We start from the raw sequence: 20766 nt of genomic DNA, 5'->3' as shown, positions 1-20766 counted from the left end.
GTGATATCACCCGAATTAACATCCCCTCATCCCCAACCTGCAGCCCACTCCCCGGGATACGATATTGAGTTTCAACCATTAGCTCAAGTTTTCAGCAAGGAAAATGTTAAAACAATTCTTCGGTTGGCACAGTGGCTCAGTGGTTAGCACTGCAGCCTCACAGCTCCAGGAACCTGCATTCGATTCCAGCCTCGGGTAACTGTCTGTGCGGAGTCTGCGTATTCTCCCTGTGTCTGTGTGGGTTTCCTCCGGTTGCTCCGGTTTCATCCCACAGTCCAAAGATGTGCAGGCTAGGTGGATCGGCCATGCTAAATTGCCCGTAGTGTTCAGGGGTGTATAGATTATAGGGGGATGGGTCTGGGTGGGATTCTCCAATGGGCAGTGTTGACTTGTTGGGCCAAAGGGCCTGTTTCCACACTGTAGGGAATCTAATGTATGTGACTACTTAAAGGAGAGCAGGGTGCCCTGACCACCATTTCAGTACCAGCACATTGAACAGCCGTACAACATATTTGCTGCTTGTGTCTACGGTAGACTAGTTATTTAGCAACTAAGCTCATCAAACAGGGATTACGCGTTCAAATTAAATAAACTTCGCACCAAAAAGCTGATCATGAGAGCTATCAGGTTATTTACAAAATGTTCTGCAGCTACCCCTACCTCCTCTGCATGTATCCAACTTCACAATAATAGTTGACTCTTAATGGCCTGGAAAGCTCGTTTTCAAACAATTACTACAGAACAGTAAAGAGAGTGAGGACCAATAGCATGTGGACTGCAGCAGTTTAGAAGAAAGTCCACTCTTCCAACTTAGATAGGAGATAGACGGTCAATACTAGCCTTGTTTACAACGCAAATGAAATTAACTAATTTATTGTGAAGTACTTTGAGACTTTCTGAGGACATCATGAAATGCTTGATAACTGCACATTTTTCCTTACCCTGAAATCAGTCATCTGGAAAAAAATAAACTTAGACTTTAGAGCTGTAATTGCGTTAAGCTGAGTTATACCATTGGCTCAACTCCAGTATTTTATACCAAATATCAGAAGGGTCAGTACTGAACCAAAAGCCACAAGGGCATATCATTATATCTTTACAACTCTCAGCTACCCTAGTTATAAAATAAAAATCCATCAATACTTTAAAAGCATCATCAATTCTCCCCTCCCACCTCATCCCTCTGTTCCCAATGATGCCAGTTCAAATTGGAGATGCTTATGATTGGTTCGTTGCTAGTCTGTATAGAGAACATGTAGCATAAAACACAGGAGTAGCCATTCAGCAACTTGCAAAGCCATTCAGCCTTTTTTAAAAAACATTGTTCATGTGATGTGGGTGTCACTGGAAAGATCAGCATTTATTGCCAATCCCATTTGTCCTCAAGCCTATTCAGCTTTTTTCTCCTCTGCTGGTTTTTTTGAAAGAGCAATCTAATTGATTCTGGTTCCTTTGTGTTTTTGGAAGACACTACAATGAACCAAGTGATGAAGGCACAGAAGCGAGCTGTGAGCTTGCTCAAGTTAGACTCAAATTTAGACTGATGGCAACAGAAAAGCTAAGCATTTCTGAATGGCAAATAGGAGGAAAGGGGAAGGAAAGACCCACCCAAGTGTTGTTAAAGAGGAAACTAGGAGTAGGCCCTACTATGTGGAACCACCACTGTAAATATACATGAATCTAATCTGAGGTTGTTTAAAATAACAGATGTTATGCCCGGTTAAGCTTAGACACCTGCCAAAGTGAGAGGAGAGGGTAGCTTCTGAAACCAGAGAGAAGCTGTTGAGGAGCTAGGAATTAACAAGGCATTATTGATGGACACAAGGTGTGCAGAGATGGGGCAGAGATGGTTATAACCTGACAGTGGAAAAGCAGAGATTAATCCAGAGGAATGATAGGGGAATACATTGGACTAGAGCACACCTGAGATTGATAAATAGATTGTTAGATAGATATATTTTAAAAAATCTTCACTTGAATATTGGCATCATTTCCAAGAACAGTATTTGTTCTCCATTTTGAGAAAAAGATGATAAGAACAAAGGAGACTTTTATTTCACTTCAGGGGAAGTTAAGAGTCAATCACATTGTTGTGGATTTGCAATCATATTGGCCAGACTAGATAAGGATGACAGATTTCTTTCCCTAAAGGACATGAATAAACCAGTTTGGTTTTTACAACAACTCACAAGTTTCACGATAATTGTTACAGATATTAGTGTATAATTTTATTTAATTCAATGAATTTTTAAATTCCCCAATTGCCAAGCTCTTGATAATTTTCCAGGCCTACTGCATCACATGTCCTAATATACCCATTACACACCTATTGTATTTATACAATACTTAGAGCACAGAAACAAGCCATTTATCCCAACGGGTATATTCTGTATTATGCTTTACATGAACCCATTTTATTCGATCACTTTTGTTCCTTTCCCCCTCAAGTTCTTCTCTGTTGTCCTTAAATGCATCAATGCAACCACACAATGTAGTAGGAGGTTTCACATTCCAGCTGTTCTCTGGGTGAGGAAATTTCTCCTGAATTTTCTATGGGACTTATTAATGACTATATTACACTTATGCCCTTTAACTTTGTATCTCCCCACAATCTTCTTTATATCTACACTTTCAAATCTTTTTGCAATCTTAAAAATTCCTTTCAGGTCAACCAACAGTATACTTTCTCTGTGCTCGAGAAAATGCTCTTGACTGTTCAATCCTGGAAGCTAGCTGTAAGCTCTTAGATCTGTGGCCAGCCTTGCATTTTATTTTGCACTTTCTCCAGTCCCTATCGCATCGTTTTCATGATAAGGTGATCGGAATGTTCACAGCACTGCAAATGTTATCAGTTCTGACAATGGAGCAAGTGTGAGAAGGAGCCTGTTCTGCCTATCAACTGAAAATAACTAATTGAATGGCGCTATCTAGAATGGTGTTTAAAATCTTTATAAAAGTGATTATTTTCTTTAACTTTGAATTGCTAATGCAAAGAGTCCAGCCTACAAGTTGAAAGCACAGTATGATATTTGGGAAAATGATTGAGATTATAATCCTGAGAATTGTGATCTTGTGGTGTAGTGGTCCTTACCCTACTTCTGATCTAGAGGCTTGGTTTCAGGTCCCACTTACTCCAGAGCTAGGTCTCTAAACCTGTCAACATTTCAAGAGATCTGGGACTTCAGGTGGAAGTAGGGTTACCAACTCTTTAAGAGTGGCATGGAATTTCCATGAATTGAAGATTAATCCTGTAGACACTGCTGTAGGGCACCCTAGGAACAATAGAGTATAGGCATTTAGTAAAAGATTGTGTCATTTCCTTAGAAAATTTCTGTTTGTTATTTATAACAATATCACAGATTGAAAGGGCCATTTGACTGATAATGAAGAATGATTCAACTGCATAATGATGAGGCTGTTTTTGTTTTCCTATTGACTGTCAGAAGATGGTGTAATATAGGATGCTCGTGAGGAGAGACAATGGCAGATTCATGGGCAGATGGGGCTGACATCTTGTGCAGATGGAATTTACAATCAAATACTAATCTACTCACATAGCGCAGTTCAGGTAATTCTATAGAGCCTTGGTCTTTCAATGTTGGAGAGGATTAAATGATTGCTGTCCCTCTGTACTTGAATTTGTGGGTGGGGAGAGTTTAGTAATATACAGGATAAAAGGCAGTTTGGCCCATTGTGCTTGTGGTTGTGCTTTGAAAGAGGGCGCTAAAGAATCCATCTCTCCCCGTTCTTTCTCGTAGCCCTCAATTTTTTCTGTTCCATAGACATTCCCATTTCAAATTTGCGACTAAATCTGTTTCCATTATCCTCTTTAGGAAGTACACTTCACGTTATAATACACCGCATTAAAAAACTTGTCTCCTCACTTCTTCTCTGGCTTTCTGACAATTATTTTAAATCGGTCTTCTCTGGTCATTGCTGTCAATGGAAACAGCTTCTGCCAAACTGCTCAGGTTGGCACGGTGGCACAGCGGTTAGAACTGTTGCCTCACTGCACCAAGGACCTGGGTTTAATTCCCACTTCTCAGGCAACTGCCTGTGTGGAGTTTACACATTCTTCCAGTGTCTCTGTGGGTTTCCACCAGGTGCACTGGTTTCCTCCCACAGTCTAAATATGTGCCGGTTAAGTGGATTGGCCACGCTAAATTGTTGTGTTCAGGGATGTGTAGATTAGGTGGGTTATAGGCAAAAGGGGTAGGGGATGGGTCTAGAGATAGTAGGAACTGTAGATGCTGGAGAATCCAAGATAACAAGGTTATCTGCTCCTCTGATGCTGCTTGGCCTGCTGTGTTCATCCAGCTCTTCACCTTGTTATCAGGGGAAGGGTCTAGGTGGGATCCTCTTCAAAGGGTTGATGTGGACTTTTTGGGCCAAAGGGCCTGTTTCCACACTGCAGGGAACTACTTTATTGAAGTCCCTCCAATTTTTTTTATATTTCCCTGTGCTATGGAGAACAATGCAAACTGAAGTCTTTCATTTCTGGTACTATTCCAGTAAATGACCTTTGCACCCCCCAAAGCCTTAATGTTTATTTAGACATTTGGACAATGCAATCTGAATGGATATCAGGACGTACCAAAGGGTATGATGTGGCCAAGGGAGAGGAGGAGAGTGCTTTACATCATCAGATTCTTATTTTGTTTGAATTGCCAGGGGAACCTCTGACAATGGACTATATTCAATAATCAGTAACTAAAACCTATTGCGGTCAGAGAGATAGAGTAACATATAGAGTGACATAAAACAGGAAACAAAACATTGAGGCCAAGTGAAACGTAAAAACACAGCACTGTACGGAGATGAGCAAAATGACAGTCAGGAAGGCAGGCAGCTGGGAATAGCGACAAGTCTTTTCGACCTCACTAAGTGTATTTTTGTCAAGTGGATCAAACTTATCCACTTCATTGACTTAAGGCAGGTCGTCAACATAATTATCAGTGAAATGTTGCAACTTGACACCTCGGTATGGGAGGCGAAAGAGAAAGAGGTTGTGAGGAGGAGAGAGAAAGAGAGCGCATGACAGAGACAGCAGTGATTAAGAGAAACAGAAAAACTGTGAGACAGATGGACAAACAGCCAGAAAGAGAGTGAAACAATCATTAAAAGGTTGTGAGACAGACACTGAGAGAATTATGCAGAGAATGAGAAAGCTGCGATATGAAAAATAGAATAAGAAAGTGAGAAAGGGTGCATGAGGATATGTGTGAGAAAAGTGAAAAATTAAATGAGAATGAGAAAGATGTCAGGCCCAGCACCTCCAGAAACAGTCTATAGGCAGCCACAGAAGCCTCCAAGAGCAGAGAATGGATGGTTAAAAGATCTGCCTCAGGTTTCTGTGACTTTATCTTAGCTGTATTAAAAATCATTAAAACAAATAACGACACTCTAGACCTCAGCCCACACAACTCCTCAGCTCCTTTCATTGGCCCATAATTGCCAGTCTATGCCCTTCTACCTACATCCACCCCACTTAAACAGGGACAGGAGATGTCCTCGTGGTATTATCACTAGACTGTTAACCGAGGTAATGGTTCAGAGATCTGGGTTCAAATCCCACTATGGTGGATTTGAATTCAATAAGGATCTGGAATTAAGAGTCCAATGACGACCATGAGTGCATTCTGGGAAAAACCCCATCTGGTTTATGAATGCACTTTAGGGAAGGAACCTGCCATATGCGGCTGGCTCTCAGCTGCTCTCTGGGAAATTAGGGATGTGTAATAAATGCAGGACTATCCAGTGACACTCTCATCCAGTGAATTAACCTTCAAAAGTAGATCCCCACACCAATCTACGCTCCTCCACCCACTGCTGTGCCTCTTTCAAACTCTTATATGAACTTAGTGCAATTTCTTGCCAACCCATAACCCTCACACATTCCCATGGCCTCTATTTGCCCCTAAACCTTCTTAGAGTCAATTTGCACCACCTATGTCTCATGCACCCTGCACTCTGTTGCCATTACAGTTTCCATATCACCTCAACCAGTATCTACCATGGGAAAACCAGATTGACATGCTGAAATGGAATAAAGTTCCAAGTATCTATCATAGACATATATCCTTCTCATTGATGAAAGGTGGTTTCATACATTCAAACCTCTTTAAAGATTACATTAAAAAGCTATAATTCCTGAATAGTCTCTGGAACTGTGACCTTATAAATTACTCAATATGATAATGATAGGTTGTAGAATTAAAATCATAAAGATAGCCCTCGGGCTAATGTCAACAAACAGCTATTGAAAGTGTCAGCACCTTTTTTTAAAATCAGAGATATGGCGGGTGTTTTTACTTTCAATATTTAAAGAGCGAGGGATTTAAATTGCTTGGCTGTTTAACGATTTCACAAACCTTCTCCACCTTTTACACTTGTCTATGTCTACACTTAAAAAAACATACATCATACTATGAGGAATGGATTTCACTCCAGCAAGAAAATGGGATTTGTTTGAATTCTGCACTGAGTTTAAATGGCCTGCTGGGTTCCAGTTTCCTATATGTGTGATTCACATATTGTCCTTCACTCCCTAGCAATAATAGGATATGCTGTACAAAACTTCTGGATGTCAAGTTCCAGTTTTGGCTAAGGCATGGAGTATCTGTCCATAATCTGGGCCAGAATGACACCATTATGATCATCCATTTTCCTCCACAATGATATAGGGCGAGCCTTTTTTTTCTTATTGAGAATGATTGTTTACTATATGTAAAAATTCTCAAGCTACAGGTAATGTAGGCATATTCAATTCATGCAAAATAAACTTCCAGCAGCTGGGTCCCCACATAATGAACACAACAAGGAAGCTGGTGAGCCATCTCATGACTGGGGTTTGAGGTGTATGAGCCATTAAAGCTAATGTTTTCAACACAGGCTGGTAAAGTACTAGGAGACCTTAACAGATCTTTCACATTGTTGTTGGCTATACTTTGCAGGGACTCTGCTCAAAAGTACTGAGTTTTATAGCACTGACTTGCCTGCCCTAAGCACCAAATTAGTCATTTCTGCAGCTCAGGAGTGGGTTAACATGTCAAACAAAAATTTTTTGTTATGTATCTGGAACTAGACAATTATGTACCTGCAATAGCAAACAGAAAAAGAAATGTCTTTGTATGAATTACATTGCTACAAGGAACTGAAAACATTGTACCTATTAAAACTTGCTGTAAAACTGTCAATCTTTCACTATGATTGATTGATTTAATCTATCAGAGGCATTTTCATTTGATGAACAGTTGTTAATCTTACCAGGCGACTCTACTCAACAGTCCACCAATCTCAGCATCAACAAAAGAGAAACTGAAAGGCTCAGTTGGGTGTGTGAATTATTATTTTAGTCAAAGTGTTTTTCCATTTCAATTAGGCATAACTCAGGATTTATGGGGTTTATAGCCCAATGAGTATTGACCACAAAATAATTGGGAGTCAAATTGGAGCCTGCAAAAAAGCTACATTACAATGAAAATTCACTGCCATCAAATAACAGTCATCCAAAGCAAATTCAATTCATCAAACAGTCTTGACTGCCTAGATTTAAAGTAAAGTAAATTTGCTGTCTTGATAAATCCCCTCAGCCCCGCTCCTCCTGCCAATGTTGTGCCATTTTGTATTTTCATGACAGGAGTCAATGTGATAAAATTTTGATTTCGATCAGCCTTGCAGAGTCAGGGTACTTGCCAGCTTGTGCTGTAGTTGATTAAAGAAAATTCTCAGTTGGGCAAACATTTGCATCAGTGAATTGCGGTGCCCCACTGTGTGAGTTAAAGGAGCATCTGCCTCCTGTTGTTGGAGCTGTTCATTCTGAACCTCACCAATTTGGTGATGCCTTCTTACAAGCCGAGGTTAGCCTGCACTCCAACAGAGACCACCATCTGTGGCCCCACTAAGCTCTTCTATTGCCTGATGGTCAGCCCTGTTGTGCACACACATGGCAAGTACATGCAAATAAGGCTGAATTCTTTTTCCTCTGCCCATTTCCACTCATGAGTTACTGGGAGAAAGCTTATTATGTGAAATGACAGTTGAGATTGGAGGGGGTTTGTTCAACAGTGTAACCTAAAGAGCGAACCTGTGCAAGGCAGTTTGGAGATGGATGCTACAGCGTCCTCCTAATGAATAGGCAACACCTATTTCTGATTTAGTTGTCCTCCCTCTCCATCCGCAAGAGAACCAAATTCGACCGTCACCTGATGTCATGCTTTTCAGATGCACCTTTCAGAAACGCTGACTGGATAAAATTAAGGTTTTTTTCCTTTTATCCTCACCTTCCCAAGGGTACTGAATCCAACTTCTGTCCTAGTTGAGACTTGCTACCCCCCAGATTGAACCTTATGGTTTCCTGGTTTATATGACTTTGTTCCACATAGGGCTGTGCAATTACCCACTGAGCCATCAGGAGCACAGCATTGCTTTTGAGGATCAATAACCACATACATTATCGTCTAGGTGATGCCTTGGAAATGACTCACACAAAATCAACAGCATTCATGGGTTGGTGATTCTCACAAAAATTATTTATGTTTGTAATTCTGTGGAAATAGGCCCAGTCCCAAACTTCAAACTAGCAAAGCAAAGAAATTAAAAGAAAAATTTGGACTTACCGTTTGAATTTCGTTGTCCAATTGAAGATCACACTTTTAAAATGGCTTGACGTCAGAATGAAAATGGCTGTAAATCTCCAAAATGCACCAATAAACTTATGAAATGGCTGTTGTATCACTCATAATGGCTGCCGCATCACTCAAAATGGCTGCCTGCCCTGTCTACATAAATCAAAATGTGAAAATAAGATCCGTTGTACCTGCCAGTTATCACTTCAGCTCCGGACTGTGCTGCAGCTTTCGTCGATGCAGCCTTGATTTTGGACTCGACTGTCAATTAGCCTGTTGTGTGCCAACAAGAATCATAATTCTAAATTCAGGCCAAGTGTGAGCCAATAAATCATAGGCCAAGTTAATAGATCTGATTTCTAAATGCACTGATGCTTGACACAAAGTTTAAACTCAAGGATCATTCTTCTTGAGGGCTACAATTGCTAACTCTCCAGGAATTTCCAGAAATTAAAGAGTAACGTCAGGAAATCTGTAACCAGCAAACCCAGAATAAAAGTAATGGGAGCATTAATAAAAATTGCTTTTCATTTTCTTTGAAAACTGTTGTATATTAATTATAAAAATGTTGGAAATGTCAAGAATATAGTCGTCAAGAACCATCCAATTTGGATATAGAGTTCATTTGCTTTCAAATTATTGCTGATGGGTGGAATGGGATAAATATGCTAGATAATCAATAATGAATACACTGTGGGTTGGGAAGTAGGAGGCAAGTGGTTATTGATGAAGTTTCTTGGAGTATGCCCAACCAACATTGGCAAATTCTCATGAGACCATGAAGCAATGTAATGGTAATGCATTTGCTTTCAGTTTTGTTGGCAGAAACATTTATACTGTACAACGGAAAATCAATGGCACCTTCTTGCCAATGTAATCAATAAATAATAACATCTTTGTAGCATAATCTTTGATTATAATTATAATGATCAAAACGGAGCTATGCATAGCAATTTGACAGTAGAAGGAAGGTCACATGGTCAGATTAAAGGTTTCTTGGGTTTAGTGCTGTCATGTGTTTCTCAGGATGTAGACAAGATAGGTCTCTCTTTGACTGGTGTCAAAATTTCTGATCTCCTTCTTTGTGAAATACCTCTCGCCATTCCTTACTTTCTTTAGTGATCTCTTTAATGGATTTTTGACCTGTGAGAGGCACCAGAAGAGGATTTTTCCAATTATTTTAACTGTTTGATTGTTGGTTTTACCCTGCAATTTGTTTTTGCATCTCACAGGGAGTTATTTGACTTGGGTTATGCAATGGTTGGTGAGAAAAGGTACCCTCACTACCATACTTATGGACGAATGCTGATGAACCAAATGGTCCTTCCCAACCACTTGGTGTCATATTGCATCTCATGATGTGGTGGCCTTTCATCAACATGCAATCTCAATAAAACTTCAGAACTCAAAGGGTAATGGCCATCTCTAGCCTCTTTGGCTCGGCTAAGTCTAAATTTGAGGAATGTTTTGATTTCCAGTGGATGACTTGTAGCAGGAACGCATACAAACAACAAACAAAGCATAAACTGAAGTAAGTTAAATGGCATGAATTCCATTTCTGCTGTTGTCATGAAGGTTTCCAATCCCAGCATCTGAAATTGGAACCAGAATCCCTTGCTAGAGGTTTGCAGCTGGCTTCCAGTCTGTCCTCTTGATAGGGAGGAAGAAGCATATAATGAAAATCTATGAAACCATTTCTCCCAAAATTAAGATTATTTCCATGTTAGACCTTACTGAAATATTTCTCATGCTTTCATCTATATAAGGCTCTCATGTACCTGCAAATGCCATACTGCAAATGCCATAACTAGTGCTTACTTACAGGTGGAGCTCACATGTGAAATAGAAAATTAGAGCATAAATGGGACCTTTTACATTCAGTAGACATCAAGCATCAGGAGTAAATACAATGCAATGTCAAAAGTCTGTAGAACCAAGTCCATAGGCAATCAGTTGTGAAGACTTGACAGTAATTGACCTAATATATCCCACAATCTCAAAGGTTTAAATTATGCCTACAGGTTGTTATATAAAAGCAACACTAACAGTCCCAGAGCCCTAATGAATCTTGCACTTGATAATGAACATGACACTTTCTCAGACACATGGACTGTTACAGAGGTGAAGGACAAAGATTCTGGACATTCCACAATGACATCATGAAATGGCTTACAGAATGAAGACTCCTTTCTTCTCCAAATCAGTTGGAAATTGTAACACATCATGAACTGATTCACTGGATTCTAGAAATAATTGTAATCCCTTTTTCAGGAGACAACACTTGAAGTCAATATGAGTCAGAGATTAGGCTACATTGTAATCTATATCTCCCAATTCGCTTGCAACTTCCAATGGAAATATCAGATTAAGGAATCACTCCTTTTGTCCTCATGGACCAACCTCAAGCTCTCTTTCCTTCTCAAATCCCAACACTTAATTTTCTCCTTCCATTAATTGTCATCTGATGTTTAAGTTACTCCCTCCTCCAGTTCTTTAGATTCAAGTTTTCTTTTTATCTCACATGTTAAATTCACCTCTTTCTAGAAATGTACTTTCAATTAAGCTCTCCTTTCTGTATTCCTGTTGTTTGAGAATATTCAACTTTGATAAACTTTTGCTTTGGAATGAATTTGAATGTCAGATGCATTTTTGCAAACGGAAGAATAGCCCATTGAAGATAAAGGGTCTGTCAGTACATGCATTTGCTCTCTCTGTTTCTGATAAGTTGTGCCTCACACACATGCTTGGTTGTGGATTGCATGCAATTGTCTGCAACTAAACTTTAGCCTTGACTAAGGGGCTAGGCCCAAAATATCAGCCTATGTGCTCCTAAGATGCTGCTCAGCCTGCTGTGTTCATCCAGCTCCACACTTTGTTATCTCTTTTAGCCTTGACTTCTTCCCCATTGCCATTTGCAACTCTTCACTCACTCAAAACCTATTCACGTACAAGTTAAAATTTTGTCTGAGGCCTACATTAGAGGAAATGGTTTCTGCGAATAGATAGCACAAGTGGGAAAGAACCTGGCAGAGTCTTTCAACATCAGTACTCACAGCTTCATGATTTCTTTTATCAGTTTCAAGTACTGCTGACCTGCCACATCAGACAATAGCTGCTCCAGACAGGTATTTAAAACTAAATTGATAAATTCATCATAACTGGTGCTGTGGGGCCTATTAGTCTGTACATTCTAAATAGGTGTTAATTAGATTAATATACATCTCATTGAAAACTTAAACTTGAACTCTGATCTTTATCAGCATACTGAGCAGCTCCTCACAGACCCTGCAGGGCATTCTGTCACTAGTGAATGTTTGGCACAAATATTCATCTAAACACTATTTATATACAGTTTATTTTTAATCAACACAAAAGCTTAGAGTGTGACTGATTTGACAATTAACATTTTACAGCCATCAAAATACCTAGGCGTGTGAGTACATTTTGCAATCATCCGTCTCTTTTATTTTCTCCTCAACATCTATTTGCATGTCTAATATTTAAGCATTCATCAGTTTACTTCTTTCGTGCTTCCAATTTTTTCCTAATTTGCTACCGCAGACATGGCCGATGCTGTGTTATAGCCCTCTGATTTTTTGACCATTACTGAGTTGGCCGCTATGAGTTCAGCCCAAGTAATGAGATTTAGAAGGCTATTTGGCCTAGGAGCATCACAGTGCCTAATCCTTTCCTCTCTAAATGTCCAGACACTTGCAATTTCCAGTAGGAGGTCAGTGGATAGTGATCAATATTGTAATCTTACTTGTTACCCATGCTGTGCTTCCCTAGCCTAGCATTGTTAAAGTAAACTATGGAAGGCATACTGTTACTCAGGCTAAGAACATGTGAATTAACACTAAGTTCAGAGCCCTGAATCTTCCTTGTCACTGGCTCAATGCCAACACTAGGTGGCAAGGTTATCAAGTTGACTCACTTGTGTGAATGCACAAGGGTGGGTCGAGTCGGTGGCTAATGTAAGTGGGCAGGGAATGTGAATATGGTCAGCACAGGTGTGATGATTAGTAAAGTGCTGGGTTAGTAATTTTCTCTCTGAAGAGAATAGAATGGTGAAATAAGAGGTGAGAAATAACAGGGGCCTGTCTAATATCTTTCCTCCCAAAACCATTTAATGTTACATTCAGGGTTGTCAACATAAGTAACTGGATTTCAAATTAATTCACTGTGCATCACATACTCTAAAGCAATTCAGTGATTTGATAAGGTGCTATATAAATGCAAATTTGACTTTAAATATTCTCATTCTTCAAATAGTCTTGAGATTAGTGTAACTGCTTTGAATTGTTATGAGAAATTTCATGTAATATGCAACACAACAGGTTTGATGAAAATTCCCTCTTAAAAATACACCACATAATCAGACAATTCCAATTTCATTTTTTTATGTATTGATATACCGAGAGAAAGCTCCTGGCATAATACATAAGCAACAATGCAAAGGGCAGGCGTGACAATTGAGCAAATGAAGAGGTCAGGGTTTTAGTGGACTATTGAAGCCTCCAGACTGTGGGAAGGAAAGACAAACTGGTTGAGAGGAATTTCCAAGGTGCACAGGATTGCATACTGATAAATTCAAGGAAGCAATGTGAGTCATTATATTCACATTTGAAGAAATTATGGCCAGTCCACCAATGGGGACTAGGTTTTGTACCCTCATGTCAACAATCTTTCAGCAGATCAGAGTGAGATGCAACACAAAGTGGCCTCAGTTTGCAATCTTTTCGCATTGATCAGTCCTGCTGGTTGGGCAAATGGTAAATAAAAGCAAACAAAGGAAAAGATCTCCATCCATTTGAACTTTTAAAACACTGAAGGCAGGAAGCAGTCTGCTTACTCACGGAATTGCAGGCAAAGGTAATGGGGCACAGACAGTAAAGTGAAGTTGAAACCATAACTAAGTCAGCTATGATCTAGCCACATTTTGCCAGCATTTGGCCCATATCCTTCCCTCTATACCCTCTCTAACCATATACCCATCTGAATGCCTTGTAAATATTGTAATTATACCAGCCTCCACCACCTCCTCTGGCAGCTCATTCCATACATGCACCCATCCTCCAAGATCCAAGATGGCGGCACAGTAGGATGTTCCAGCTGGAGCTTTTCCACTGTGTCCATTCCTTTTCCTTTCTCTTCCATGTTTTTGTTTCTTTTCTGTCTTTTTCCTCTTCTGCCAGTGTGCCAGAGAAGAGGGGGGTGACCAGCAGCCCGGATCAGAGAGGGTACAGCCACCAGCTCGGAGCGGAGCTGGGACAACCAGCAGCTCGGATCAAAGATGGTTACTGGCCGGGAACCGGTGGAGCCCTGTCAGACCACGGGAAAGCCCTTATAGAAAGACTGTAATGTCTTTTATTTTCGTTTTATTTCTTCTTTTCCTAATTTATATTTATACTGTGTATGTCTGTAATGTAGTGCAACTGATTTTCTTTATTTTCTCTTCTTTTTGTACTGAGGTACTTTGTACCGAAGGTGGTGCCATGTGTTGGCAACATTGTACACTTTTCACTGTACTCCTGTTCTTTTGTAACTTGAATATATGTTATTAAACCTAATTCTAACCCATATCTCTGCTTTCCACCTTTCGTCTGTCTTTTCGATAGTCCTTAAAATCTATATTTATAAGAACATAAGAACCAGGAGCAGGAGCTGGGCCTCTGGCCCTTCAAGCCAGCTCCACCATTCAGTAAGATCATGGCTGACCTTTTCATGGTCTCAATTCCACTTCCTCACCCTCTCACCATCATCCTTAAATCTTTTACTCTTCAAAAAATTATCTAGCTTAGCTATAAAAACATTCAATGTGAAAGCCTCAACTACTACATTGGGCAGGGAATTCCACAGATTCATAACCCTTTGAGTTACAAATTTCCTCCTCAATTCTGTCCTAAATCTGGTTCCCCTAATTTGGAGGCCATGCCCTCTTGTTCTAGTTTCACACACCAGTGGAAACAACCTTCTTCTTTTTATCTGATATATTCCCTTCATAATTTTGCATGTTTCTATAAGATACCCACTCATTCTTCTAAATTCCAATGACTATAATGCCAGTCTATTCAGCCATCCTCACCAGCCAATCCTCTCAACTCTGGAATCAACCTAGTGAATCTCCTCTGCACCCCCTCAAGTGCCAGTACATCCTTTCTCAAGTAAGGAGACCAAAACTGTGCACAGGACTCCAGGTGTGGCCTCACCAGCACCCTGTACAGCTGCACTATAACCTCCCTGCTTTTAAACTCGCTCCTTCCAGCAATGACAGACAAAATGCCATTTGCCTTTTTAGTCATCCATTGCACCTGCAAACCAACCTTCTGCAATTCATTCACTAGGGCACCCAGGTCCCTCTGCACAGCAGCATTTTTTATTGTCCAAATAATTCTCCTTTTGACTGTTATTCCTACCTAAACGGATGACTTTACATTTATTAACATAGAATTCCATCTGTCAGACCTTTGTTCTCTCATTTAAACAGTATATATTCCTCTGTAAATTTTCAGAGTGCTCTGCACTTTGCTGTACCACTCATCTTTGTGTCATCTGCAAACTTGGATACATTAGATTTGGTCCCCAACTCCAAATCATCTGTATAAATTGTAAACAATTGCAGTCTGAGCACTGATCCCTGAGGCACACCACTAGTCACAGATTGTTGACCAGAAAAGCACTAATTTATCCACAGCCTTTGCTTCCTGATAGTTAACCAATCCTTGATCCATGCCACTACATTGCCTGTAATGCTGTGCACCTTTATCTTACTTAGCAGCCTTTTTTGCGGCACCTTGTTGAATGCCTTTTGGAAGTCTAGATACACCACATCTACTGGGTCCCCATTGTCCAGCATGCTCATAATGTCTTCATAGAATTCCAGCAAATTAGTCAAGCGTGACTTGCCTTTCATGTTCCTACACTGTGTCTGCCCAATGGGACAATTTCTGTCTAGATGTCTTACTATTTCTTCCTTGAAGATAGATACGAGCATTTTTCCAATGACAGGAGTTAAGCTAACTAGCCCAAAATTCCCCATCTTTTGTATACCTCCTTTCTTGAACAGTGGTGGCATAATGGCTGTTTTCTATTCTGCCAGAACTGCCCCAGAGTCCAGTGATTTTCGGAAAACTACCACAAGTGCATTCGCTATTTCTCCTGCCATCTCTGTTAGTACCCTGGGATGCATTCCATCAAGGCAAGGAGACTTGTCTACTTTTAGCTCCATAAGCTTGCCCAACACTACCTCTTTCATGATAATGAACATGTCTAGGTTTTCTTCCACCTCAGTCTCTTTGTCATCAATTACTGGGAAGTTATTTGTGTGGCCCACTATGAAGACCGACACAAAAATTATGTGCCCAAGTCTTTGATTACCTGCACTAATATTTCTTTAATTGCTGGTTGTCATATTTTATTTCATAATGTCCCTCTGGAGCACTTCAGGGCATTTTATGATGTTAGTGATACTATCTGGTTCTTGCTGTTACTACCTCCTGCCCCCAAACTCCACTTCTCAGTTGTTGCTCTTTGCTGACTCACCTTCTTCTGGGCAATTGTTTTCCTTTCTTAACCTTACATTCCACTGGTCAATTATCCCTGTGCGTTATCCCCAAGCTCCCTCTGGTCAGTTGCTCCTTTGTATTAAACAAGCTTCCCCCAGTCAACTGACCCCATTTATTGCCTATATTGACGTATAGAGTCTCAAAAAGTGGTGCAATTTGAACTTGACTAACAACTAGACATTCATTGCACAAAATGGAAATACATTAAATAGACAAACTATAATGGGTTTAAGGGACATATTGAATACATTTAGCTGGTAACAGAATATTTGACTGAAACGTGGACACAGAATAAATAGCCACAAGTGAATTAATATGCATTTTTGCAAGACATTCAATAACTTAAAACCTGAAGATTGGATCAAGTTTACTGAGATAAGAAGGAAATGGGAACCAGCAGGGAAGCTGGAGGTAAAAGACAGGATTGAAAGAAGGAAAATGTAATTGAGAAGCAAAAGACAGAGGAAGAGTAGGAATAAAAGAAACAAGTAAAAAAGAACATGTTGTTGTGGGACAGAGATCAGAGTCAAATGGGCATGAGAGACCAGAGAACTGCAGAAGGCATTGACCAGTGGTTAGTCATAAATACCTGAGAAGTCAGATCAATGTAAGGGTTTCATAGGTGTCAGATGTTAAACAATGGAAAAAAGCATTTTGTGAAAAGCAAATCTCCCAACCAGTTTCACTAAGGAAGCTAGCACGAAACAAGGAAACACTTAGATCGGGACCACAGTGGTGCCTCTCATTTTCTATAATGTGCAGACAAAGAGTAAAAATGCACTGACGATCGGAAAAGAGTGGAAGAAAAAGACTTGATAGATCTTTGGATGAGCTGGAATAGGCACACTTAATCAAATGGCCTCCTTCTGTTTCTGCAATTCTTTGATTTTCGACATTAGGACGGCAATGTTATAACAGATATATCACTTAACCGTTAATTGCTCCCTTGGGTGAGATTGGTCCTCCTTAAACTTTTCTTTACATCTTTTAGGCTACTGCTTTCCAATCTTGAAGGAACCAATGTATACTGGAGTGTCAGGGGTGCCTTTATGAATGGGAAGCTGCTGATGTGGAGGTTCATTCGCAGGGCATGTGATTTAGGAGAGAAAATTAGAAAAAAACTGTGGTTCTGCATAGATCACCATCGTTCATGTATAAGGTGCCACTTTGTCAAAGGTAGATCTAGACAGTGAGCGTCAAAATGCTATTTCACCATCAGAGGGGATAGCCAACTGAACCCAACTGTGACATAGCCCACAGTCTGTACACATACTTTCTGACAAAGGTCAGCAGACTGCAGTTGAGAAAAGGAACCCTGGTAGAATTTTGCTCCCTTCAGCTCAGGATGCTGAGCTCTGTTATAACGGGAGAAATGTCACAACGAATTTCATAAAATGTATGATGTAGAAAGTGGCTATTTGGCCCAATTAGTCAATGCCAGTGCTTATACTCTACGTTAGCCTCTTCCTGCCATAATTCATTCACAGTATAAGCATATTTTTCTAATGCTTTCTACCTCATGTATTTATCTGGCTTTGCTGCACCTACCTGCATCAAATACTCATTGTGCTAATGCGTTCCACATTCTAATTAGTCTTTACATAAAGAAGAACTCTTAAATTCTCTGTTGAATATATTAATAACTATCTTCTATTTATGCTCACTGGTTTTATTGCCCACTATGAGTCAAAACAGTTTCTCCAAACAAACCCTTTTGAATGAGAAAACTCTCAATTAGGTCATTCCTCAGCCCTCTCTTTTCCAGACAAAAGATCCCAGGCCTGTTCATTTTATTGGCTAATTTTGAAGTAGGCAACGTTGAATCAGTTGTCCATTATACACCTCTGCTGATTTTTGTTCAATGTCAAAATTATCCTACTTCCTGCTCGTTTTCTTTTATCACTGGGGCAAAGGGAGGGATGTAATGGCATCAAAATGGACGCAGTATTTGCAGAAGCAGGGATTTGGAATATTAATTTTGCCTTTTGCATGTATAATGTCCCTGTTGTTATGATTAACTGGTCATATTTTGCCTGAGTCAGCTAATTCTTACAGTAACCTTAATATGGTTACTTAAAACAGGCAAGAGAACACAATGATTAATGTCCTGGTACGAATATTAATAATTAACTCTGAGACATACATAGGTCCTTGTCAGTGTGTTTCTTTTAAATCTGATCTTGGATTGTGACTAAACATTTGAGGAGAGGGTGCAAGCTGGGATTTTCTCCTAAGGTCCTATTTCTCAAGTTACATTTGGAAACCTCTCAAGGCTCCAAAGTCAGATTAAATAGGATATGAGAGCAACTCACGACCTTTTAGCTTCATTTTTGTAAAACTTAGGTTGCCAGAAACATTTACAAGAAGGTCTAGCAATTGGTCTGCACTTGATTTTGGGTATGGGGTCATGATTACTGACCTGACCATTGCTATGTAAGAAGGTAGAACATTGTGTTGCTACCTTGTTGGATTGATTTCAGAATGCAGTCTCACCTACTTGTGCTGCTGCTGGATAGAGTGCCTAACAGTATCAAAGTCTTGCCACATGCTTCAGCTAGCCTGCAGCTCTTAAAAGCCATCTGTTGGTTTTAACAGGAAGCCACAGTGGATCAGTCAGCTTTGACTAAATGTTATTGATGCAATTCTGAACAAGGGAAATGGAAGTTCAGGGCAGAGAGCGTTCCCAGGTTCAATATGTGGCAATGGCAGTGTTGAGAATGAAGGTGGACAGAAGGAGTGAGCCATATTTCCTGGAGAGGGGAAGTGGTTGAGGTGGTAATTGCAAGGAGGGGGTGGGTGGGGAGCCAGAAAACACTCAGAGCAGACCATTCAAAGACAGTGGAGGTTACTGCCTGAAATCAATGTTTGAGGATGAAGTGAAAACTGGAGATTGTGAGACAACAGGCTACTTGCTCTTCCCCCTATACCCGCTCACACTCCAACACCCCTTCCCCCACCTTGTTAATTTCAGATACACAAGTACAAGCCATCTAGGACAAAGAGAGTGCAATCCCACTTCAATGATGATGAAGCACCTCCATTTGATTTGACATTGCCAGGCAATGGCTCAGACACTGATACGAGACATAGAGGATAGTAAAGAGACAAGGTCTGCCTGTGATTGGTTATCAGCCATGAAGAGGATGCTTCCAGGCCTTGGGAAGTGTATTTCATGTATCACCTGGAAAGTGAAAGTGCAGAGAGTTTTGCCACAGGGAAGTCACATGAGGGTTTCAAAGGGGCTGATAATGATGCAAATCAAAATGCTTGGTGCATTGGTGGATCTACCAAACAGCATGTTGACACTGTTAAGGAGCTTGGCAGACCTTGACTCCAATGTGGCCCAGGGTATCATGCAGGTCTTGGAGCCACATTTTGCAGTGGGGAAACGATATCCAGCTTTGTGACTGTACTCGTAGATTAAGCTGTGTTAGAGAGTCTGTTGCCCAACATTTCAGCTTCTGCTGGAACACAGGCTGAAGCCACCCAATTTCTCAGATAGAAACAGGAAGTGGTGGAGGATCTCAGCACGGCGTGTCGCTTCTGTGGAGAAGCAAACAGGGGTAACATTCGAGACTGATATGACTCTTTATTGGAACTCTGTTTCTCTCACCGTAGATGCTGTCAGAACAGCTGAGTTTCTCCAGCGCTTTCCGTTTTTATTTCAGATTTCCAGCACCCACAATATTTTGATTTTACAAATTCTCAATGTTGCTGTGGTAGCTCAAGCAGATTTTGTTGGATTTGGGCTTGTTGCCATGCAGACTTAGGCTGTTGCCATCATTAGGCTGCAGATCTCAGTGCTCAAAGGAGTTTTCAGTTCTCACAGCAATATTCACTGAGGGATTACTAGTGGCACTACTGGAACAAACCCACAGGCCTCTCTCAGGATGTTAGCACTCAAAATCCCACCATTAACAGTATGTTTGTGCCCTTGCCATTGCCTCACAACCAGCCAGCCCAGGTGGGTGCTACTGAGATGGTATGATGTGAAACTGGGCCCTGAAGCTGCAGAGCTGCTCAATTGTCCTGCAAGACCCTCTCCTACTGAAAGTCAGCAGCCATCCACAAACAATGCTGCAAACACTGAGGTAGCACCAAAGGAACATTAGCCTAGCTGAGGGCACTATGTTTTATGTTCTATGAATGCACAAGGACAATTGTCCAGTCTTTTTGTATAATTGACTAATATGTCAATGAGATGGTCCTCGTGGGTGCCTTCGCGTCAGTAAGTATTTTATTAGCTGTGAGTGATTATCACATGAGCAAAATTCCCGAAACTAGCTTCAGATTAGTCAGCAAGACTTTTTGAAGTTCTCCTGCTTCTGCTCAAGCGCGGCATTCTTGTGTTATATCCCCTTCCAGCATAGAATCTGTGTGAAATTCACTTGAAGTGACCAGGCTTCATAGCATTATCATTGGTGTCACTACTGAGCCAAATCTGTACCCTAAAAGTTAACAATTTTCAAAGACATGGAAGTGAAGTGATGCATTGGTCAGATAAGTGAGACAATATAAACTAAACTAAATTTAAACCATTTTAAAGTAAATGCAGGATCAGAGACATCTTGGGG

The 20766-nt window shown here is 40.4% G+C and overlaps 1 protein-coding gene across 7 annotated transcripts in view; it reads right to left on the bottom strand.

Annotated features, from left to right (window-relative positions):
- LOC125462258 (protein ELFN1-like) overlaps window positions 1-20766 on the bottom strand; it is a 349382-nt gene that overhangs the window by 126720 nt on the left and 201896 nt on the right. For 2 of the 7 annotated variants that reach the window (XM_059653948.1, XM_059653947.1), the window contains exon 3: window positions 8619-8780. The exons of the other annotated variants lie outside the window; for them this stretch is intronic. The gene's annotated coding sequence lies outside the window, so the exon portion shown is untranslated. The remainder of the gene's footprint in view (window positions 1-8618; window positions 8781-20766) is intronic. 7 annotated transcript variants of the gene reach the window in all.

The sequence above is a fragment of the Stegostoma tigrinum genome, chromosome 23 (assembly GCF_030684315.1).
Source record: "Stegostoma tigrinum isolate sSteTig4 chromosome 23, sSteTig4.hap1, whole genome shotgun sequence".
Lineage (NCBI taxonomy): Eukaryota > Metazoa > Chordata > Chondrichthyes > Orectolobiformes > Stegostomatidae > Stegostoma > Stegostoma tigrinum.
The sequence above is the reverse complement of the archived record's forward strand: the minus strand, read 5'-3'. Positions and strand labels throughout refer to the sequence as shown.